Source organism: Nyctereutes procyonoides, unplaced genomic scaffold (assembly GCF_905146905.1).
Source record: "Nyctereutes procyonoides isolate TBG_1078 unplaced genomic scaffold, NYPRO_anot_genome, whole genome shotgun sequence".
Taxonomy (NCBI): domain Eukaryota; kingdom Metazoa; phylum Chordata; class Mammalia; order Carnivora; family Canidae; genus Nyctereutes; species Nyctereutes procyonoides.
The window spans coordinates 54,634,991-54,648,748 of record NW_026575121.1 but is presented as its reverse complement, the minus strand read 5'-3'; positions in this window follow the sequence as shown (position 1 = coordinate 54,648,748).

The window sequence follows — 13,758 nt, the reverse complement described above, 5'->3', positions numbered from 1 at the left end:
CTATCCTGTAGGAAATTAAAACAACAATAACAACAACAAAACATTATTGAGGCAAAATAGATGCTTTTACCAAAATAAATAATTGGAAGGTGGTTATAAGGGGCAAGAGAAGAATGGACTCAGATGGTGCAGCTCGACAGAAAAAAAAAAAAAAGAATCTGGAAAACAGTTTTAAATAGTTTATATTAAAACAAACAAAAAAGGACTGAAGCAGAAAGTCTGAAATTTGTACTTTTTCATGTGATCATTGAGTATATGAACTCATTTTCCACTTATTTCCCTATTTCTCTAGATTTGTTTTTCTCAAAGTGTGGCCCAGCATCAGAATCACTCGGGGTGCCTGATAAAGATAGATATTTTAGAGATGATCCAGATTTCCTGCAGGTGTGGTGCCCAGCAACCTGCAAATTTCACAAAGTTGCCAAGTAATTCTTGGAAAAAAAATAAAATTTGAGAACAGCTACTAGAGAGGGTGTGATGAGAGAATATGAAGAAATCAATGACTACTTTCTATTTTTATTTTAGATTTTATTTTTTAGAGTAGTTTTAGGCTCACAGCAAAACTGTAGGGAAGGCACTCAGAGTTTCCATGTACTTCTGCTAGCACTCATGCATGTCCTCCGCCTTATCAGCATTACTCACTGGAATAGTACATTTTTTTACTAAAGATGGATCTGCATCACACACCAAAATCACTATATACCTCCAGAGTTTACATCAGTCTTTACTCATGGTGATGCGTGTTCTATGGGTTTGAACAAATGCATAACGACACATATCCATAATTATAGCATCCAGCAGAGCATTTTCTATCTCCTAAAAATCATCTGTGCTCCACCTATTCGTACTTCTCCATTCCCAGCCCCTACAACCACTATGTTTTTTTTTACTTCCTCCATAGTTTTCCTTTTTCCAGAATGTCATAGAGTTGGAAACATCCAGTATGTAGCATTTTTAGATTACTTTCGCTTAGTAAAATGCATTTAGGATTCCCCTACATCTTTTCATGACTTGATAGTTTATTTCTTTTTAGTGCTGAATAATATTCCATCATCCGGATGTATTTTCTTTCTCCACTCCTTCTGAAGGACACCTTGGTTGCTTCCAAATTTTGGCAATTTTGAATAACACTGCTATAAACATCCACGTGCAGGTTTTCATGTGGACCTATGTTTTCACACTTTTGGGGTAAATACCAAGAGGATAGCATTGCTGAATCATATGGTAAGAGTATGTTTAGTCTTATAAGAAACTGCCATGCTGTTTTCCAATGTGCATCATTTTGCATTTCACTAACAATGAATGAGAGGGTCTCACACCCTCTCCAGCATCTGGTGTTGTCAGCGTTATGTAATTTCTAATACATGATATGTAATTTCTAATACGCATGTGGTCGTTTCTCCTTGTTTTAATTTGCATTTCCTTGATGACATATGATGTGGAGCATCTTTTCATATGCTTATTGCCATCTGTATATCTTCTTTGGTGAGGTGTCTGCTGGGTCTTTGGCCCCTTTTTAAAATTAGATTTTGGTCTCTAATTATATTTTAAAACTTTTAAAATATATCTTGGTTAATAGTCCTCTATCAAATAGATAGGGCTTTGGAAAAATTCTCTTTCAATCTGTGCCTTATCTTCTCATTCTCTTAACATTGTCTTTCATGGAACAGACGTTTTAATTTTTTGATTTTTATTTTTTTAAAGATTTCTTTTATTTCTTTGAGAGAGAGAGGGAGAGAGACAGAGAGAGACAGAGAGAGAGAGAAGCATAAGCAGAGGGAGAGGGAGAAGCAGAGTCCCTGCTGAGCAGGGAGCCCAATGCAGGACTCAATTATAGGACCCTGGGATCATGATCTTAGCCAAAGGCAGATGCTTAACTGACTGAGCCACCCAGGTGCCCCCAGAAGTTTTTAATTTATGGAGTCTGCATTATCAATTACTTATTTCATGGATCCTGCCTTTGGTGTTGTATCTACAAAAAAATCCATCAACATACTCAAGATCATCTGGATTTTTACCTATGCTATCCTCTGGGTGTTTTATAATTTTGTGTTTTATGTTTAGCTGTGTGATTTTTTTTTTAGTTCATTTTTTGTAAAGGGTGTAAGGTATGCATCTCTTTGATGGTGATGATGATGATGATGATGATGATGATGATGATTGTTATTTTGTATATGGATGTCCAGTTGTCCCAACATCATTTGTGGAGAAACTAATTTTTCTCCCTTGTTTGGCCTTTGCTCCTTTGTCAACAATCAACTTACTCTATATATGTGGCTCTATTTCTGGGCTCTCTATTCTCTTCCATTGACTTGTCTATTCATTCATCAATACCACACTATCTTGATTACTATAGTTTTACAGTAAATCTTTTTTTTTTTTACAGTAAGTCTTGATGTCAGGTAGTGTCAGCCCTCCAACTTTGTTCCTTTTCTTCAGTATTGTGTTGCCTTTTTGGGTCTTTTGCCCAAATAAAAATGTTAGAATCCATTTTTAAATATCCATGAAATAAATTACTGGGATTTTGATTGGGATTGCATTGAATCTATAGATCAAGTTAGGAGAAAGGACATCCTTAGTAAGATTCAATTTCTTTATACATGATTAAGGGACATCTCTCCACTTATTTAGTTCTTTGATTCTACTCACCATAGTTTGTAAATACTTAAAGAGTTTTAAAAATAGGTACCGTATTTCAGGGAAATAAAGACTTTTTGAGCTGGAAGGAAATGAAAAATAGAATTTTATCTGATAATAAAATCATGAAAGTGGTTCAGTATCGATGCTTAGTTTTCTTATGCTTCAAAGTTTAAAATGAAGTAAATTTATTTTCTGCTTGAATAAATGGACTGGTATGAAGTGACTCAAACACATCATCATCTTTCTATATGTCTCTGTGGCTGTTCAAAATAAACATCTCAATGTCCTCCCTTCCTTCCTTCCTTTTTTTCCTTCCTTCCTTTCTTCATTCCTTCTATTTTCCTGTTGATATCTTCACTGTTTCCTTTCCAGTAGCACTGCTTAAATTGACAGATGTAGATATTAACTATATCATGTCCTTTAATGTACATGCTATTTTAATAGTTATGCAGAGATTATAGGGATTCTCCAGTTTATCTAATTTTGCAGAAGTTGTTGGTTAGAACTAAATTTCTTTTTAAGAAGACTGTAATAAATGCCATATGTAGCTTGAGATTCACACAGTATGCTTTGAGATCTACTCAAAATTAAGAGTGACTCCTTTGGATAAGACTACACTTTGAATCATCTAATTACAGTAGAACAAAATTTCGAGATCCAAGTAACAGAAATGACATGTATTGCCTCACCCTTTGCTTTACATGAAGTGCAGAGCCCAAAAAAATACTTAAGTAACACATGGAAAGCCTTCGTAAAGTTCAATATCTTATGAATTAGAGGTCCATCATCCCTTCCCTATGTGAGTCCTATGAGGATTATTCTTCCTTATGACATGTCCTTTCCTTACTTGCTGACCATAGGCAGGTTTTGGAGGGAATCTTATGCTATCTGGGCTTAAACTGTTCCTTTAATTTTGATCTATAAAGGAAATGAACTGCAAAGGTGAATGTAGGGAAAAATATGAAAGAATTGAAGCAGATTAAAAAGATGAATAAATAAACTGTCCAGCACAATCTTCTAAGCTGCCTCTGCCTTTCATTGTTTTTTGAGCTATTTTACAACTTTGCAAATTATAAGACAATGATATTTAAAGCAAATGAGTTTCTTTAATTGCTGTTGTGTCCACTGAAACACAGTTGATTGTTGCCTTGTGAAAAGAATATTTTGCTTCCATGTAACTGTAAATTCCCCTTTGAAATGGTTGTAACATCTTGCCATTTCTCCCATTAACTAATTTCAGTAGAATGTTTGATATGTGTTCATTTTATATCTGTATCAATTTAATATTAAACAGTTTTTTAAAGATTGATTGATCGATTAGAGAGATACAGCATGCTCATGCATTGGGGGGGTGAGGGGGGAGGGTCACAGAGGGAGAAAGAATCCAAGCAGAACCCCAGTTCAGGGCTCCTGAGATCTCTTGACTCAGATCACTACCTGAGCTGAAACCAAGAGACTGCAACTCAACCAACAGCACCACCCAGGTATCCCTGATTAAACAGTTTTAGTACATTATCATTTAACGCTGTTTATGGACGCCTGGGTGGCTCAGTGGTTGAGCATCTGCCTCTGACTTAGGGCCTGATCCCGGGATCTGGGATTGAGTCCCACATGGGCCTCCTTGAAGGGAGCCTACTTCTCCCTCTGCCTGTGTCTCTGCCTCTCTCTTTGTGTCTCTCATGAATAAATAAATAAAATCTTACAAAAAAAAAAACACTTTAATTTACTTTCTACTTAATAAGCATCCCCTTCTTTACTTTCTAGTAAATCACAAAAACTTACTTGAAATTCTCAGCCCATTGACTTAGGTTACATAGTAGAGCATGAACACTTCCTAAAGTCCCCTTGAAAACATCATATTCCAGGTATCTTTTTATCATATTAAATCTATGCTAGTATTCTCTTTGCCCTAGAACTGGCACCAATTCCAGACCCTACACAATTTCCCAGTCCCCTATCCTTCATCTCAGTGAATATGAAGTACGTTTGACACATATCTGATATGACCACTATTATTTTGATATAATTACCCTAATTCACATGTCATACAGTATTCTTATGGCAGAGGGGTTCTGGCCGAACTTACACGTCTGTGCTGCTTTAATTATCTCCCTATAGACAGGATTTCTTAATGGACTTTGCTTTAAGAAATCTATTCTTTATAATCCATAAATACTTAAATATGTCATAGTCAATATTAATGAGTGTGTCAGTTGTTATTTTGCTGGTTGATTTAAAAATGAGAAAAATAGGGGCCTGGGTGGCTCAGTCAGTTAAGCATCTACCTTCAGCTCAGGTCATGATCTCCAGGTCCTCGGATTAAGCCTCATGTTGGGCTCCCAGCTCAGTAGGAATCTGCTTCTCCCTCTGCCTCTGCCTCTCCCCCTGCTTTTGGTCTCTCTCTCTCTCTCTCTCTCAAATGAATAAATAAAAGGCAAATAAAAATTTAAAAATGATAAAAATAAAACAGACATGATATTAAAAGCATTACTTATTAGTCATGGTGATAAAAGAAAAAAAAGGGACACAGAAATGATCCCAGAATTTCTACACACAGAAATTTTAAATCCCTAAAAAACTGGAAAGTAAGAGCATTATATAATCTTATTATATAACAAAGATACTTGCTTCTTATTAAAAAAAATGTTTGGTAATCCTTCAGAGATTGTTTTTCCAACCAATAGTTTGTTCTGAATGTAGACAAACCCAGCCTCTCTCCCCCAACAAAAAATTGCTAAATGAGCAAGAGGATTAATTCAGTAAAGGAAGATGTCAGCCTACAGACAAGAAAATGGATAGAATTATAGTTAGGCAGATGAAACCAAGTAAATAAAAATCTAGCAATTGGAATTTATTATAAAAGCAAATAGCAAGAGATCATTTAAGAAATAGAAAACCTTAAAATGTTTCTCAGTATGTGACAAAGGAATATGGAGAGGTTCTCTTTGCATTCAACAGGAAGTGGGAAAACACAACTGACAGAAGATTAAACATTACTTGTATTTGGAAATATGATGAAAATAAGTTAGATAATTATAGAAAATGTTCTTTAGTTGTTTCCCCTGTATACCCCAAAAATCAGTTTGATACTTCATTTTTTTTCTTTACAAATTTTATGGCCTTCTTTTATCAAAGCTATGATGGAAAAAGAAAGAATGCTACCCAAAAGTCAATTTGTATCTACTTTAATTATTATTATTTTTTACTTTAATTATTCTTGAGCAGTGGAACCATAATTGGAAAGCAATTTAAATCCCTGAGTTTATAAAATCTGTTACTTTTCACTCATTGTCATCATTAGAACATAAGGTCCTCATAAACATAGGACGCAGGAGAATTTATTTTATAGCAGGGAAGCTTTGTAAGATGAAGGAGAGGAATGCAGCCATGGCCCAACAGGCCCCATCTAGGAGGTTAAGACTGGAGGAATCATGAGGGAATTTCAGGGAAAATTCTGCCTCACAGCTGTTTTGGTTTTAGAATCCTGTCTAGCACTAATATCATCGAACCTTTTGGTATAGTCCTTGTACCTAAACGGGATGATAAATCTCTGCTCCCTATAGAAAAAGTTAGATACTTTACCGGCTTCTTTCTTTATAGCTGAAGCATATTGACTTTTGATGCCTTTTCTAATTTTATGCTTGCTTTTAAATTGAGGCTTGATATAATGGAAACACACATTTGGAAACATTTTCTCTGCTATCCCAACATTCCTTCTTCATGTATTTGTACAGCTATCAAGATTAGTATGAAAGAGATATTTATTCTAAGATCCCTCTCCTTTTGTTGCTGTTTCACTCTGTTTATCCACAATTATTTTCATAACAATGTATTGTGATGCTGCAAACTAGGGACAAGTCTCTAGAGGAAATGGTGTTCCAAGGCATGGCCATCATTAGGAGACAATAAGCTTGTTTTCATTCCAACATTCTTAGCTTTGTTAAAGGCTAAGTGGAAGAAATTAACATACTGCACGCCTTACAAAGAAAATTGTTTCTAATTATTTTGCTTCTCAAATTATTCCATAAGGCATTGATTGGACTTTAAATCTGTTTCATATCAGTTACCCTCAGCTAACCTAATTTTTCAATGTTGTTAAAGATAGTCTATTAATTGAAATAAGATTCTTCTACTGAATAAAGTAAATAAAAATTACTTGGGTAATCAGAATATTCACGTAACCACTAATTTTGTTCAGACATCAAAAGTAGGATGAGCCAAATACCTAAATATCTAAAATTTAGCATTCAAATACTGACTGTCTGCACCTTTCAGGCAAGATGACATTAAATTTTGAAAAAATGTTAAGAAAAATGTGTGTTTATTATGCTATCAAGGGCTGAGGTAGGCAGACTGATTGGGCTGCAAAGATGTCTAGGTCTTAATACCTGTGGATATATTACCTTACAGAGCATAAGGGATTTTGCAGGTGTGATTAACATTAAGGATCTTGAGATGCAGAGAGTGTCCTGGGTGACCCTGGTGGGGCCCATCTAATCACATGAGTCTTTAAAAAGCAGAGAATTTTCCCAGCTGTGGTTAGAGGGAGGCATAATGATGGAAGTTCATCCAGAGAGAGAAAACTTTGCCGGCTTTCTCTTTCATGGTAGAGGAAGGAGCTCAAAAGCCAAGGAAAGCAAGCAGCCTGGAGAAGCCAGGCTCTCTCCTGGAACTAATAGCAGGAACGCAGCCCGGTTAACACCTTTGTCTTAATTAGGTGAGGCCCATGTTGAACTTGTGATGTACAGAATTATAAGATAATGAAAATGTGTGCTTTTTAGCCACTAAATTTGTGGGAGCTTGCGATGACAGTGATAGTAAATTAACATAAGGTCCTATGTTGGCATGTGATGTTTTAAGTTAATTATGATAGTTTAGAAAAGCTCTATGAAATAGCTATAATTAACTTACTCCTTTTCTTAAAAAAAATCATAACTCTCTAGAGATTTAACAAAATTAACATTGACAGATAATTAAGTGAGGAGCGATAGACCCAGGATTGGGTTGTGAAGTAGATATTTACAAGGTACTGTTTTCCAGATTTTCGTGTGAAAGCAAAACCACGACTTTAAGTTCCTGCTTTACACAAATAGAGCATGAAATTAAGGGAAAGGATTTAATTTTTGGCTTTTCATGGAAAGCTATCTCTGTGTATAAACTTTAAAAAATCTATATGTTTCACATGGTTGCATTTTCTGAACCATAAGTGTGAATGGTTATTAACACTCCAGCAACCAAAGTTATATTTTAATTGGAAAATTGAAGTCCTATATCTTGCAAATTAATTGAAGTCTCTCTACTCTTGAAAATATGTCAAAAACATTATGCAGTTTTACCACAGTTTAATCTAGCTTCTGGAAGAATCTAAATTAATATAAAGATTAAAAGTAACGTAGCAATAGAGATTAAAGAGTTTTTGGATTTTCTCAGAGGATTTTGGCATTGGAAACCTATGAGGTATTTAAGCAAAATTACATTTGAATTAAAAATTAAAGTAGTTATTGGTAATGTTCAGATTCTTAGACAGCCAGCCCACATAAGGGCATAAAAATAACCAACATTAATGGAGCAAATAATGTGCATCATGTATGTCACATATACTGTTTCTGATCTTCTCAATTATCCAGCTGGATTAAGTATTAAATTTTCCTTTCCTATTTTTTAAGATTTTACTTATTTATTTATGAGAGACAAACACACACACAGAGGCAGAGACACAGGCAGAGGGAGAAGCAAGTTCCATGCAGAGAGCCTGATGTGGGACTCGATCCCAGGACTCTAGGGTCACTCCCTGGGCTGAAGGCAGACGCTAAACTGCTGAGCCACCCGAGGATCCCCTAAATTTTCCTTTTCTTATATTGAGAAAATTAAGGTTGATATTTTGTCATCACTGGTGCAAGTATACAGCTGACAAATGGCTGACAAGAGGGTTCCGTCCAAGTTTCACTGACTACCAAACTTTTGCTATTTTAAATCTCCAACCTAGTGCTTCGTCTTTCAACTAGAAAGTAAGCACAGAGAAAATCCCTTGTCTACAATGCTAAACAAAGACCAACTTAGTACCAACAGGTAGAATGGGAGTTTGTAACAGTACAACTCTATCTGCCTGTGTTGGGTTATAGATGGTCACAAAAATCTGTGTCCCTCTTCCAAGGGAGAAGTAAGGTGTCTCCTCTCCTTCATCAGGGGAGATATCTGGGCAGTTTCTTTTTTGACTAATAAAAAAAGGCAGGATCAAGGTTCTGTATGTCAGATCCTGGGTTCAGGCTTCCCACTGTGATAGCTTCTGCACCTTGTTTCTTAGAACACTCACTCTGAGAGCCCTGATTCTTTGTGGAAGATGTCTGAGGGTGCAGAGGAATCTGAAGCTAACTATATAAAGATGGGAAAGGCAGGAGAGAAGTGAGGAGGGGAAGGAGGAGGGCTAGAAGCCCAGCAGCCATCTCCCATTCCAGCTTCTGGTCCTCCCACCTAAGTCACAGACCTTGGGAAGCGTGATGAGATTTCTCTGCTCTGCCCTGTCCACATTCTTGACCCATAAGACCAAGATGTGTAATAGTAAATGTAGACTTTAAGTCATTAAAAGAGGGTGGAGTTTGTTATGCAGTAAAAAGTAAAATCAGGACTAAGTAATGGATAATTTTGCTCCCTGTTGCATCTGTATACAATTCTTTCTCATGTCCTCATTCAAATTACTCTACTTCTTGGTTTTCCAGTGAATTTTAAGAAAATAAAATGGTGTCCATGGCTTCATCTTCTACTCTTCTTTCAAACTGTCATTCATTCAAATGTCTGTGGTCTTAATACTTGGAATCTATTGAGCCAAACATGGGTCACTTAGGAATCAGCCAGAATTAATTGTTTTGGTTTTCACCCTGATGACTTGCAGTCTGTGACACATGCTTTAGAATGAATTCATGCATACCAACTGTCACTTTGGAGGATATAATGCTATGTTTGATATATCCCAAATCCTTTAGAAACTGGGAAATTGACTCAAGATTAGGACTGCAGAAATGAATTCTTTTGTACATGCTAATATATTAAATAAATGTTCATTATTTTCGTTTACAGCAGTTTGGTTATTTTACTGAGGACCTACATGTAGACATTCAAGATATAGTGGTTCGTCTTGCCCAGGATTCTATATTTTTAAAATGATAGTTGGGATGCCTGGGTGGCTCAATGGTTGAGCATCTGCCTTCGGCTCAGGGTATGATCCCAGGGTCCTGGGATGGAGTCCCATATCGGGCTCCCCCATGGGGAGCCTGCTTCTCCTCGGCTATGCCTCTGCCTCTCTCTGTGTGTGTGTGTGTCTCTCATGAATAATTAAAATCTTTAAAAAATAAAATAAATACAATAAAATAATAGTTTGCCACACCTGATGCCAGTTTTTTAGGATGTAATTGTGACAAATAAGGAAAAATCAGGAATGAATAAGCCTTTAGACTTTGGCAGGAGGGATTGTTTTCAGAGTGGAGTGTTTATATTGTTCACACATTAGAATTTGCAGTTCCCAAGTGAATAATTTTAGGCAGAGCTGGAGGATATCTGTGTGGTGTCCCATTTCTGGTGCGATCTGATGGTAAACCACTTACTTAGCATCTTGCTAGAAGCAACAGGGCAGCTGTGGGTAGCATCAGCAGCCAGCTCTGGGCCAGAAATAAGAGCACTGGTATAGTCTTCTAGTAGATTCAGTGATCCAACATTCATGAGGGATTAGGGTGATTTGGTACTCCTAGGGCTTGGAATACACTCTGTTAGTTGGAATGATAGGGAGCTCATTCCATCTCTAGAGACTTCCCACAGTTGACTTCATGCACAAGGCTCTGTGCGAACGTCACAGCACTGGCAAGCAAAAGAAGACAGAGGAAAGAAAACATTGTGGTCATATGGTCGGACAGACTCTAAACTAAGTGAAATTGATGTGGAAAAAACCCAGATATCTTCATGGACTGGGATTCAGTCCACACTAGGATTTTGCTCTAAATATCACAAAATGTGGAAATGGTTAATAAAATATCTTTCATAGGCTGTAACTCTCATATCCATAGTAGGAACCATTGTCCGTTTCTTGGTTTTGACCACATCATAAGTTCTGACTATGAGGGAGAAGGTTAATTCTAGAACCACACTGTCCAATATGGTAGGCCCTAGCAGTATATGGCTATTGAATTTAGTATTAAAAAGTCAGTTCTGAGTGACACTAGCCATATTTAAAGTGCTCAGCAGCCACACACACCTGCTGCCATATTGGGCAGCACACATGTAGACCACTTCCACTGCTGCAGGGAACTAAGCCAGGTTCTTCTGTGACCTGGGGGACTGAAATGCTGAATTGCATGGTGACACTCTGCCTACTGCTCTTAGTGAAAAGGCTTGCCAATCTGTGTCGTTGAGCTGGAGAATTCCTCAAACCACCAGTTCCTAGAGATGTTGCTGGACTTTCAGAGTGGATGGCAGAAAATCTGAGAGAATTCTTAGGATAATTCCTCATGCATCCACTTTGTTCACACTTCTCCTAGGGCTCACTCAATCACTTAGCAAATATTTCCTGAGACCCCACTTTTTACCCGGTGCTACTTCAGACACTAAGACTCTGTGGTAAAAACAAAACAAAAACAACAAGAACAGCAAACAAGGGCTCTGCTCTTATGCAGCTTATATTCTGTGTTGTTGATATGATAGAAAAAAGAGTCAAACATGTAAGATGATTTCACACCACATTAAGTTCTGTGACAGATATTTTGAAAGGTGGTAGAGTGGGGGGGAGTTGATGTTCAGGAGATCAACAAAGGCTTCACTGAGCATAATCTAGTCATCCAAAGACTCAATAATCCATTTGTTATATATATATATATATATATATATATACACACATTTAAGTATACTTAACACCTGTTATTAGCCAGCTACTGGCTTCTATGACAGGTGTGGTATTATACCACTAAAATTCCATAAATTGTGAGAGTATTTCAAGACCCCTATTCATTCTGAGTACACTGAGTTTGAATTTCATGCATGCGGTCCTGAGATTAGTATCTTTAAAAATAACTGAAAGTAATTTTTAGGCATAGCCAGACTAATGTCAAGGACACCTGAATGCTCCCTTGCACTTGATTCAATAGAAAATGAGAAACAATTAAAAGGAAACAAAACAAAACAAAAAAGGAAACAAATATTTTGACCCAGGTTGCATTGGCATCAAAATGAATGATAGATTGGAAAGAAAAAGGGAATCATGGGATGCCTGGATGGCTCAGTGGTTGAGTGTCTGCCTTCAGCTCAGGGTGTGATCCCAGGGCCCGGGATCGAGTCCCACATCAGGCTCCCTGCATGGAGCCTGCTTCTCCCTCTGCCTGTGTCTCTGCCTCTCTCTCTCTCCATGTCTCTCATGAATAAATAAATAAAATCTTTTAAAAAAGGAGAAGAAAAGAAAAAGGGAATCATGAAAAGCAATTAGAAACGCTTAAATTAATTTAGATTAACAGCTCAGTGGGACAACATTGAGTTGTATCCTTGAGAGTATAAATAATAAAAAGAAGCAAAATGCCTTGAAGAGCCAGGTATAAGAAAGAATCAACAGTAACAGTGAGATTTTTAAGGTTAATATCTGAGATAAAGGTGATGGTATTTTGAGATAAAACCAAACCAAAAATAGTAGGATAAGTAGTTGGGGTTCATTTTTACATATTATAAATTTGTTATTACTTGTTCTTTAGTTATGGATGCATACTTTTCCTTTCTCTAAAGTTCCAAGACAAACAAAAATAATAAAGAGAAACATACTTTCATGCCAGAAACTAAGTTAGAAAAAATTTCTCATGCCCAACATAATTTTAAGTTCTCACATTAACCAAAATATATATGCTGCAAATTAAACTTTCCGAATTAGATCTACCTTCTTATTACAGTTAACTATGAAAAGAAAAAAAAAAAACAGCAAGGCTTTGTCTTCTTTAGAATCATTTTTAGAACTTACAGCATGAGTAATAGTTTTCGAAAATAAATCAGTTAACATCAAAGTCCAATAAAAAAGTAAACTGAACTATTCATATATTAGCTTGACCTAAGTCTGGGATCAGGGCCAAAATTTTCAAATTATACTAACATTATTTACAAAAAGAAGGAAATGTTAACTAACATTATTAAATAAAATCACGTATACACATGCATATCAGGAACCAAAATAAATGCTAATTTTAATGAATGTTGAAGATGTATATTTATACACACAGTAAAGATAAAATATCCTCTTGAGTAGTGTTGGAAATGGTGGCTATGGCAGGGGAAAATTTATACCATCTCCTTGACTGTAGGGTACACATTTATTGCATTACAGAAATATACAAAAAAGCCACCTCCACAGTTGCCTAAAACAAAATTGAAATTGAACGTTTTGCATTTAAAGTTCTTTCCACCACCTTGTTTCTTGATGAGTGGCAGATAATGAAACGTAGGTATCGGAAAAATAAATAAATAAAAGTAGTATACAAGTTACCTCGGTCTTCTATGAAGTCCATCTTTCATGTATTTAAAGAAAAAAAATGCATCTGTCCAAAAAGTTGCTCTTTTGTATTCATGATGGACCCTGTTTTGAGTCCTGTTTCCTTTGCTACATTCCACTTGGTTCAGGGCAGATGCTTTCATATTTTGTTAGGATTCCATATTAAGGCAAGTTGTATTTTACGCTGAAGAGAGTTTTTCTAATCAGACTGGACGTTTAGGCCACCTATCAAGACAAGCATCCCACTCTTCTGTCCGAAATATTTGAACTCTTTTGCCCCATTGTTGTTTTGTGTGTTTGGGAGATGATAATCTTGGTGTGGGGTCCTGACTTTCCCAGTGACTTTGCAGCACAGGAACTTGGCTGAAATGTTGATGAGTCCAGACAAGAAGAGGTGATGATGGCAGTAAAGTATAATTGGGAAATAGTGCCCCGGGGAAGAAATACTTTGACGGAGAGAGAAGTGCTTGACCACTTTTTCTCAAAGGACATTTATTTTTGAAAGACAGAATTAAGAGTGCAGATGTAGAGGCAACTTGGTTTTGCAGAAATATATACCCGGGCATGCTTAAACTCGTTTGCTTTCAAGGTTAAAAAAAAAAAAGAAAAAG